Consider the following 10563-nt stretch of genomic DNA (forward strand, 5'->3'; position numbering starts at 1 on the left):
TCTGAACAGACTATAGCCCTGTAAATTAACCGCCCAGTCATGACTCTCGTCCAGCCATGTCTCAGATATCCCCACCATGTCAGAATTATGTTCCAACAACATTAACTCCAATTCCGCCATCTTGTTGGTGAGGCTTCTGGCATTAGTATACATGCATTTATAAATCTCTCTGTACCTCTATTCTTTCTTAAATTATTAACTGTTCATCCCCCTGCAGTTTGTAGGCAGGATGCTGCTATGTGGAAAAATGGGACAAGGTGGAAGTACTAAACCCAGAACTTCATCCCCTTCATTGGTGGAAGTTCCAGATATACGAACTCCACCAATCATAGATAGATAACAATCGGCAGACTGGGAATTTTTATCCCTACTAAAGGCACTTGTATCCCTTTTACAAAGTGAAGGTTAGATGTCCGATCATCGCTCCATTTATTCTTTATTGGGCTTCCGGAAAAAAAAAGAGCAATGCTTGGCAGCACCATAGGGAATGGATGGAACAGCACATTGCTGCTCCATTCTAACATGGATAAAAGTTCTCCATTCTTCGGGTTGATGTGGGTCCCAGCAGTCGGACACCCACCTATCAACAAGCACCTATTCTCTGGATAAGTGATAACTTTTTTCACTGGAAAACTCTTTAATCCAGGTATAATACAAATATACAGTGATATTATGTAATGAGAGGAGCCCCCTTCTTTTTCTGTTCCTTCTACACTAATAGGTTTTTCAGTGCATTTTGATACTGGCAGAGCAAATTGACAAGTAACGTGTGCAATTTTAGTGCAATCTTCTTGTAATAGCTTCCAGAACATATCAAACGCTCAGAAATAAACCTTAGGTGTACTGTCAGCGTTTTGCAGCATTCCATGACTTTTCCATCTGTGGCGGGGATCAGTCTTATAACAATCCGTCAGCTCAGTGCAGACTTCCATGGTCAGGGATAGCCGTGTCAGAGTACAGACAAGCAGAATAAATGGATAGACACAGTCGTTAGGAAGTCTAGTGTCCAACCAGAGTGGACATGATGGGTTTTATCCAGATGAACGATCAAGGAGAAAGCCACATCAGAACCCAAGTGTAAAAAAGCCAAATATAAATTATCCAATAGTTGACACAGTCTTACATTTTTGGGGCTGATCTATAGACCACTGAAACCCCGATTGGCCTCTAAAGCCACCTGCTAATGGTCTTCTAACCCGCTCTCCTGGTTTGTGGGCCAGTCAGATCTTACGATTGTCCACAAGTGTTGACTGAAAAGCAGGATGGTTGAACACATTCATCTTTGCCAGTTTCTCATCAGGATTCCAAGTGATTGCTTTTAGCAAAGAGGATCAGCAATGGGGCCTTTAGTAGGTCTGTTTTAGGTACCATATTTTGATACATGTTTGATTAGCAGTTTACGTGCTCTGGTCAAGAGCACCCACTATAAAGGTGACAATTCCTTGCTTTCGTCATTTGTGTTAGCTACAATACAACCATCCCCCTAGGGATTTTTTTTTTCATGAACTGCATTGATCCCAATCTTGAGATTTAGGATCTCATTTATGGTAATATTTAGAATCACGTTGTATCTCCTAACAGCTGGTGATAAAATGTTCTTAGCACCTACCGTATAGTCGTAACCCCAAGACGTTTCCAGAGAGCAGTAAATCAAACATTTTTTAACTTGTCATTTCCTGGTATATTGGTAAGAAAAATAAATGTCATCAAGTTTCCTTTGATGAAGGTCAGGAATTTCAAGATACACTGCTTGACTGTATTGCACCACAATTTAAATGGAATTTCTTCTATTACTTGGCTGATATTTGCTCTACAGATTCTTGATACTTATGAAATGGAAATGTTTGAGAGTGTAAAAAAGATAGTGGGTTTAGAAATTTGATACATGCATTTTGTTTTTAGTCTCATTTAAATGGCTTGCCTTTACTACAGAATATGAACCATTTAGAAGGGGTATCTTTCACTTAGAACCTTGATCTATTAGGCCTCATTCAGATGGCTCTTTTCCCTAGATAAAATATGCCCACTTTTGTTCGCGTACCGTGTGTCCTCAAGAAAAATCACAGACACATGTCCAATTTTTATCTAGTCTAAGGGGTAACATTTCTCCTTGTAGAGAGTGACATGCCTGGTATGCCTGTGTAAGGAGACTTATAGGCCATGCAATGCTCATCTGGGAAATTAAATACGGATATTGTCTCTTCAGAGAGGAAGAGGACTTAAACTCTACTGTCACCTATTGGAAGTAGCAATCCTAAAAGTCAATATCGACCCTTTAACAAACCTTGCCACACGACTTTGTGACGCTTCTGGGAAACGTAGCGTCCGAGAGTGGACCCTCTGGGTCATGGAACTGAAGCCCCTGAGAGCGAGCGCACCAGGTGGAACCGACCCCTATACAGGGACCGTTAGGGGCAGGCCCGTGGGAGTCAGACACCGCGACAGCTGGAACCAAGAGGGACGGCTCAAGGGACTGGGGTGTACCTCAGGCAGGATAGAGTGCAGAACCGAGCACAGCGTACTGGAGTGGAATGTACCGGATGGATAACAGGATGCTGGATACCAGACCGCAGGAGATGGACGAAGCAGGTACCGGGTGGTGGATGCAGCACCCAGCACCGGGCAAAAGGCACAGGAAGGGGCATGGGTACAGGACTACAGGACCAGGAGTAGGACGAGCACAGGGAACCAGAAAAGGAGTGGAACGGAGCACGGAACGGAGCAGGAACTAGGACACGGAGCAGGTAGGTACTCCTGTAAGAAGAAGCTAATGCGAAACGTGCGTCCAGGGAGCCCTCCTGCAACCAGGTCATGTGTACCCTCTCTAATTAGAATTTAATTTATCCTCCTCCTCCCTTCCGCACAATGCTGTTTCACTATTTATAGTATTTCTGAGTAGCATACTTGCACATTTATCATTATATACTATGGTTTTATCATAGCATTATTTTTTAAGCGGATACATATATATATATATATATATATATATATATATTTTGTTTTTGTCAGGAATACACTAAGACACTTTGAGTACTATTGCATTTTATTAATTTTTTTATCTGATATTTTTTTTTTTTTTATTTATTTGAGGAGTGGTATATATAAATACGTTATTCTATTTTCTACGTTGTTATGAGCTCTGAATAAAAAAAAAAAAATGTACAGCTTTTTCATGACAAAATAAATTTATCATCCTTATGGTTCATTTAAGTATCTATAGTGTAAGTTAGCATTAGTGCTCATATATTATGGATACAATGTCCTGACATTTTATAGATGCTTTCTAGTTCACTTTGAAAGTGAGGATTAATCCATTATTCACACATTGATTGGAAAATAACTGTTTCCATATACATTGAACCATATAAGCACCAATTGTACCAGACCGTACTTTTTTGTATTAGTATTTATTTTTTCATGTTTTTTCTTTTTTATTTACTTTGATCATTAGCTCATTAATTGGGTATTACTGATCCGTTTTTTCAGGTCCATTTGTGTGTCCACCCACTATATTATTAGAATTAGTTTTTACCAATTGTTTGTCAATAATGTTAATAAAGATTGAATTTTAAATTTATTTGGCATATATATTTGGCATATATTTGGTAATTTACCTGTCTTTTTCTAAGCTCTTCTCAGCTGATTTATGACCACAGACCACAGCAAAGTTGAATGTGCAGCGAAACAAAGATCCTGGAAAAGAAACACTTTTAATAAACTCCAATTGCAAAAATTACTTTTAGCCACAAATATATGCACTTAAAGAGGTTGTCCACTACTTTAACATTGATGACCTATCTTTAGAAGAGGTTATCAGTGTCTAATGAGTGGAATTATGACAATGTCTGATGAGTGGAGTTGGGACAACCGTTACTCCCGCTGATCAGCCGTTCTCAGTGCTGGTGGCTGCTGGAAGTGCTTAGTTACAGAGAGGGTTGGGATGAGGGGTAGGCAGGGTAGGCACTCACCTAGGGCACTACCTCCTGCCTCCTGGAGGGGGCGCACTTTGGGGACAAAAAAAAAGATAGTATGGTGTTGTCTGTGGGGGAGGAAGTGACAGCGGCAACGGAGTAGGAGCAGGGTCACAGGACCCAGGAAGCCGGCGGCTCCGGCTAACATTGATAAGCCAACTGCTGCAGTAAGGCGGCAGCAGCGGCTAACACCTATTGCCCACTATTAAGGAACATGAAAATTAACTGATCCCCCATGCCCTTACTCCCACCCACTTCTCTGCACTGAAGCCGGCGCTGAGAGATATGCAGGACTATGGGAGTGAAGTTAAGGGAATATTCATTTTCCTTAATAGCGGGCACAGGTGTTAAGGTACTGTCACACTAAGCGATATCGCTAGCAATATTGCTATAACTTGTGACGTTATAGCGATACTGTTAGCGATATCGCTGTGTCTGATACTTACCTACGACCGGCTCCCCTGCTGGTTATCACTGATCGCGCGAGAACGTCCTGGACTGTTTCTCGTCATCAGCTTCCTGCGGCGCTTCCTGTGGAGAGACGAGTGACGAGCGTGGAGCCGGGCGGGAGGACGTCAGGATCGCCTAGTGTGACAGGTAAGTAGCGACCCCCGTCCCCAGCGATGTCGCTGGTGAGATCTGCCTATGTGGCAGCTCACTAACGACCACTTAGCGATGTACCAGTGATCCTGACCGCGTCATATCGCTGGTCGGGATCGCTGGTACATCGCTAAGTGTGACAGTACCTTAAGCCGCATGTATTAAGGTCCTATGGGTCCAATTCGCTAGAACTGATGTTTTGTACACCAGTCTTATTGTAGGCAGTGCTCGGGTGAGATTTGTCTATTTTTTAAGAGGCGCACAGTGAGGATTTTATTAATTCATAATGGTAGAAGAAATTCTGTTTTTGCTTACCTAAAATGTATTTGATCGATAAAAAAATCTAAGTGACGAGTCGCCTTTGTCGTTTTTTTTTAAAAAAAAGTTGTATTTTTCATACATTAGCTTGTTCTAATACATTGTCTGACTTTTCACTTATATAGTCGACTGCATAAATTCTGGAAAGTTTTCATCCCCCAAATTTTCAACTATTCAATTGCAATCACTTCCAATGTCAGTCATTACAGTAGCTTCGAAAATGACATCTGCATCATACTTTATGGTCATTACCAACAGTGTGCTAAAAAGAACTTTGCAACACATAGAATTTGTTTTCCTAAATTAGAAGACAAGAAAATGAGATGTTTTCCACCCTTCTTCTTCAGAAGAAAAAAAAATAATACTTGGAAAATACTCCCATTTTGCATGTGGCTGACATTACACTGGTGCCTGGGGCCAGCCCTAGACAATCTAAATTTCAGAGAAGGGAAGAAAGTGGCAAACTGGCCGAAGACAAATGAACCAACCCTACCTTTAGGGCAAAGGCATGTGAGAACAAAACAATTGATCATTGAAGTGTGCAATTGCTGAGCCTTGGGCATATCTTGACAAAGTATGGTGTTGGGGGAAGATGTCCTATTTCACCTATGTTGGGTCATATTTAGCACAAACAAATCTACCGTACTCATCAAAAGGAAAAAACAAAACAAAATCTAGACTGTAGAAAATTTTGTGTAAAGCTGCCGTTACACTAAGCGACGCACCAGCGATCCCGACAACGATACGACCTGGTAAGGAACGCTGGTACGTCGCTAAATGGTCGCTAGTAAGCTGTCAAACAGTCAGATTTACCCAACAACACAGCAATAATCCGGCGATCCGTGTAACGTATAGCTAAATGCTATTTTAAGGGGATGTCCAATGCTTTTATTCTCTGGATAGGTCATTAACATTAGATCGGTCAGGATCCAACACCTGGCATTCCAACCAATCAATTATTACCACATTTGGTGGCACCTTGTAGGTCTTAATTAAAGATGTTCATTCACATTAGATAGTTGTTGGCTGAACTATTGTTTGGGTCAGCAGCTATGTCACCCAACCTTCCCCATGTGTAGGAATGATGGCTCCTACCATAGCGGCTTATCTCCCCGCTAAACAAAAGGATCAGCTCTTGAATTTCCAGGATAGGAAGGCTTCCATACACATTCAATGGTCAGCCAATCCCAACAAAATCAGTAGTTTGGAAAACTTTTTTGTAATGTGTATACATTCAGATAAACATCTGTTCATGTATATAAGCCATGACTTAAAAAAAAGGTCCTCCTTTTATTTTTGCTGTAATTTGCTGCTTACGAATCACCCTGAGAAAAACAGGAGAAAGCAGAAGTGTCAGATAATTATAGCAAAAAAAATGTAAATTGTATTAAAGTATTTTTATAAAATGACAATAAGATAAAATGACAAAATGCAAAAACAGACACATGCAGCAGGGTCATACATAGTAAGAAGATGTGTACGAAGACATCACCCGTATGCTTAAACAGTGTAGCAGAAAGGGTACAGTTGTAAAACGAGTAAGGTTCATTGGATGCAGTGAAGTGCAAGAGGCAGAGAAGGGGATAACAAGATTTACTGAACAGGCGATTAAAAAGCAATACTCCACGCAGGGAGGCAAGAATAGTATGGCAGCGGCGGGGATTACACACAAACACAATGCTCAAGAATAAGATACACAAAAACAAGGTAACTTACCGCTTGTAGTTCTTGCAGGGAAAAGGCTGGAAAATCTACCAACGGTGATGCAAATCGTTGACGAAGTCTCTAGCTCTGCTATGGAGGAACGAGAAGCACTGCTTCCCGACAGTGCTGATGGATCTGGTCCTGCTTGGCTTGACTGCGCCGGAAAGTGGAAACAGTCCTTGATGTGGATTCCTCAGGTATGTCGCCGAACACGAGATGTCGGCATGCTCACAGTCCGCAGCAGAGGGCGGTCCTTTGGGGCAGTCTCTAGGCAGCTTATCCGTTACCATAGACAGGACAGGGTTGTCTAGAAGAACAGGGTCAGATGATAACTCAATAGCGTCAAAGTCAATCTGATAGTCAGCACACTGAGGTATGAGTGGCGTGGAGTTGTCAGTTGGAGCAGCGGAGAGGGAGTCAACCTTCTCCTGTCGCTTTCCCCCCAAGTCTGACCCGTTCCCGCGCTCAGTCCTTCTTATATACCTCGCACCCCCTACTGTCCAGCGGGAAGGTCTTTCCCACTCAGAAGAAGCCTCCCCAGGCAACAGTGGTGACAGTCCCGATAGTTCTGGCCTTAAAGGGCACCGGAAACCGTTGACTCTGCCTCGGCTCATCTTCTTACACAGTAAAAACTGTCCCAATGCCTGAGGAGTATATAGTGATGAGAAGTCTAAATGTAGTAACAAATATATTGCAGGGACTGTGCTTACCAGGGGAGAAAAGAAGACCATAGGCCGGATGGTAAAGACCCCAACGCGCGTTTTGTGTGTTCCAGACCGCTTTCTCGAAGGGATGTGGTGAGAATGTGCAGCAAGGACCTTAATGTAGCCCTGGTGATTAATCACATGTTGTATCACATGGTCCAGGTGGATCAATAGGAGTGGCACTATTGGCGCTTGCGCACTGCACCTGGCAAGTCCCGACAGCTAGAGCACAGGACGTCAAGCTTCATTGCGCACGTGCAGGGAGGTGGAAGGTCCCTGGGTGTGAGCAAGAGGCGTGCAGACATCCGGCCCAGTGCAGGACAGGGAGGGCAGCAGTGCGCACGTGTACGGTCACAAAACAGGAAGTATTCAGCAGTAACCCCCAGGGGGACCAGATAAGTCCAAAGGGCATATGAGCCTAGTGCACACTGAGAAATACAACCATAGAGTCAGTATATCAGAATGCATTAAATAACAATGACAATATATCGGCATGCACATATGGAAAATGCATGTAGAGGAGAATCACTCTAGATGGTAATAGATGAAGGAGCAAAACAAGAGGTCACCTGTTGGCACCATGGGTCACAAGTGGCTCTATGGCTCTAAATAGTATAAAGAACAAAAACAAAACAATAAGGAAAAGGTGACATAAAAGCATGGTTAAATACGAGAACATCCGGACTGGGGTGTTTAGAGTGGACACAGGGAATTGTGGACCAATATAAGGATCACAGGTTTTTCAATCTTCATAAAAAGGAGGCAAAACTAAGGGACTCGTTAAGACCCATGGGGGCTATGGTATCTAAAGTAAAGGTACTGTCACACTAAGCGATATCGCTAGCAATATCGCTATAACTTGTGACGTTATAGCGATATTGTTAGCAATATCGCTGTGTCTGATACTTACCTCCGACCCGCTCCCCCGCTGGTTATCGCTGATCGCGCGAGAACGTTCAGGACCGCTTCTCGTCGTTAGCTTCCTGCGGCGCTTCCTGTGGAGAGACGAGCGACGAGCATGGAGCCGGGCGGGAGGACGTAGGATCGCCTAGTGTGACAGGTAAGTAGCGACCCCCGTCCCCAGCGATGTTGCTGGTGAGATCTGCCTGTGTGGCAGCTCACTAGCGACCACTTAGCGATGTACCAGCGATCCTGACCGCGTCTTATCGCTGGTCGGGATCGCTGGTACATCGCTAAGTGTGACAGTACCTTTACAATCCACTCAGTTTCCCTCTGGGCAAGAAGCGTTTTTTGTTACCCCCTCTGAGCCCCATATGAATAATATCAATACCCCTAACCATAAGTGATTTGGCATCATAATTATGATATGCCTTAAAATGGCGGGGGATCATTTTAAGGTCAGAGGGAATCAGCCACCATCTTGGCCGTACAAAGGTCCCGCACATGCTCACACATTCGCACTCTGAGTTCCCTAGAGGTGAGACCAACGTATATCTTGGAACAGCCACATGTCACATAATAAATTACATTGGTACTGCTGCACGATGTACAATGTCTAATATCAAACTGTTGGGAGCCATCTGAAGAGTGGAACACGGAGCAGCGCAGGACATTTGTGCAGGCGAGACAGTGGCCGTGTGGAATGAAACCAGGAAAGGGCCCTTTGTGCCAAACAGCTTAGTGGCTGCCGGAATATAATGAATCTTGTCCAAAAGGTATGTGTCACCCTGGCTGACATTTCTGTACATAGGCGTTTAGAACTGATTGTCCTACAGTCTAGCACTAGGCCAAGTAAAAACCATGAGAGAGAATATGCAGTCACTAGAGGAAGAAAGGGATCAACAAATTAATCCAGAAATCAGAGTTTGCAGCTGCCCTCCTTCTGAAAGTAGTCAAAGTAGACACTCAAAGCCAAAACCGTATAAATTGTGAATTCACCATCAAGCTGATCTGTGTGCAATCATTCCAAGGTAAAGTGGAAATCTCACTGTGAACAGGGGTTGTGTTGGTTCAAGCCACTTTTCCAAATTTAGGCCTGCCAATTACATTGTTCTCCCAGAGATAAGTTGCCAACTTTCTCATAAAGCATCCCTTCGTATGGAAGAGTGAGTTGGATATTTGTTGGCTGAACAACCAGCTAAATCATTGTTTGGCCTACAGCCATGTATATGGCCAACTTTAGACAAGTGGCTGGATTAATTCCACTGGTAAGTAATTCCACTAGTAATGCCTAGGTGGGGTATGATGTGGTAAGGGTTAGTCTCTTTTAGACTTACAATGGCATGTAGGTTTGGGAGAGAGCACCAAAGACCATACTGTAACAATAGTTGGTGCAAGGTTGCAGTCACTCCTGGACCCTTGAGTGGCCCAAAAGGTCATTGTGGCCCATATTTGAAGACCCCGAACTCCAAGCCATGCCTATTGTACTGCAAGAGATATTGGAGCAAAGATTGACCATCACACCTTAATCAAAGACTATTAAATTCCTGCCCAAACCCATGGCCAAAAAAAAAAACAAAAAAACTTAGGGTATGTGCACACGCTGCAGATTCTGCTGCGGATCTGCAGTGGATTTGGTCCTACAGTACCATTATAATCAATGGAAAATGAAATCCGCAGTGCACATGGTGCGGAATTTTCCGCGCGGATTTGCTGCAGTTTCAAATCCGCAGCATGCCAATTCTTTGTGCAGATTCCGCTGCGGTTTGGCACCTGCTCTATGGCAGGTTTCAAACTGCAGGGGAAATCCGCAGGCTAAACTGCAGAAAATCTGCAGATAAACCACAGGTCTTTTGACCTGCGGTTTTACCTGTGGATTTGCACAAATCTGCGCGGAAAATTCCGCAGCAGAATCCGCAGCGTGTGCACACACTCTTAATTCTTGCTCACTTTTTCAGGGTCCAGTGCTGCCTACTACTGCCGCTTTAGTCTTTATTAGTCAGCTACAACAGTGACTTAAGTAAAAAACACTGCAGCCAATCACTGACCTCAAAAGCTTGTTCCTGCGCTCAGTGATTGGCTGCAGCGCTGTGGCAATTCAATAAAGACCAGAGTGGTGGTGGAGACAAAGTATTTAATCCAAGGAAAGTGAGTAAAGCCCCCTTCAGACATAGCGAGATCGCTAGCGATATCGCTAAAGCATCACCGATTTTGTAGCGATATCGGTAGCGATCTCGCTACATGTGACACCTCCGACCCAGCTTCCCGCTGGATATCGCTGATCATGCGAGATCGGCCTGGTCCATTTCTCGTCGTCGGCTTCCTGCTGGCGCCGATGAGCGACTCCATGGACGTGGGTGGAAGAC

This window comes from Dendrobates tinctorius, unplaced genomic scaffold (genome assembly GCF_039654945.1).
Source record: "Dendrobates tinctorius isolate UK_male_01 unplaced genomic scaffold, ASM3965494v1 ptg000028l, whole genome shotgun sequence".
Classification (NCBI taxonomy): Eukaryota; Metazoa; Chordata; class Amphibia; order Anura; family Dendrobatidae; genus Dendrobates; species Dendrobates tinctorius.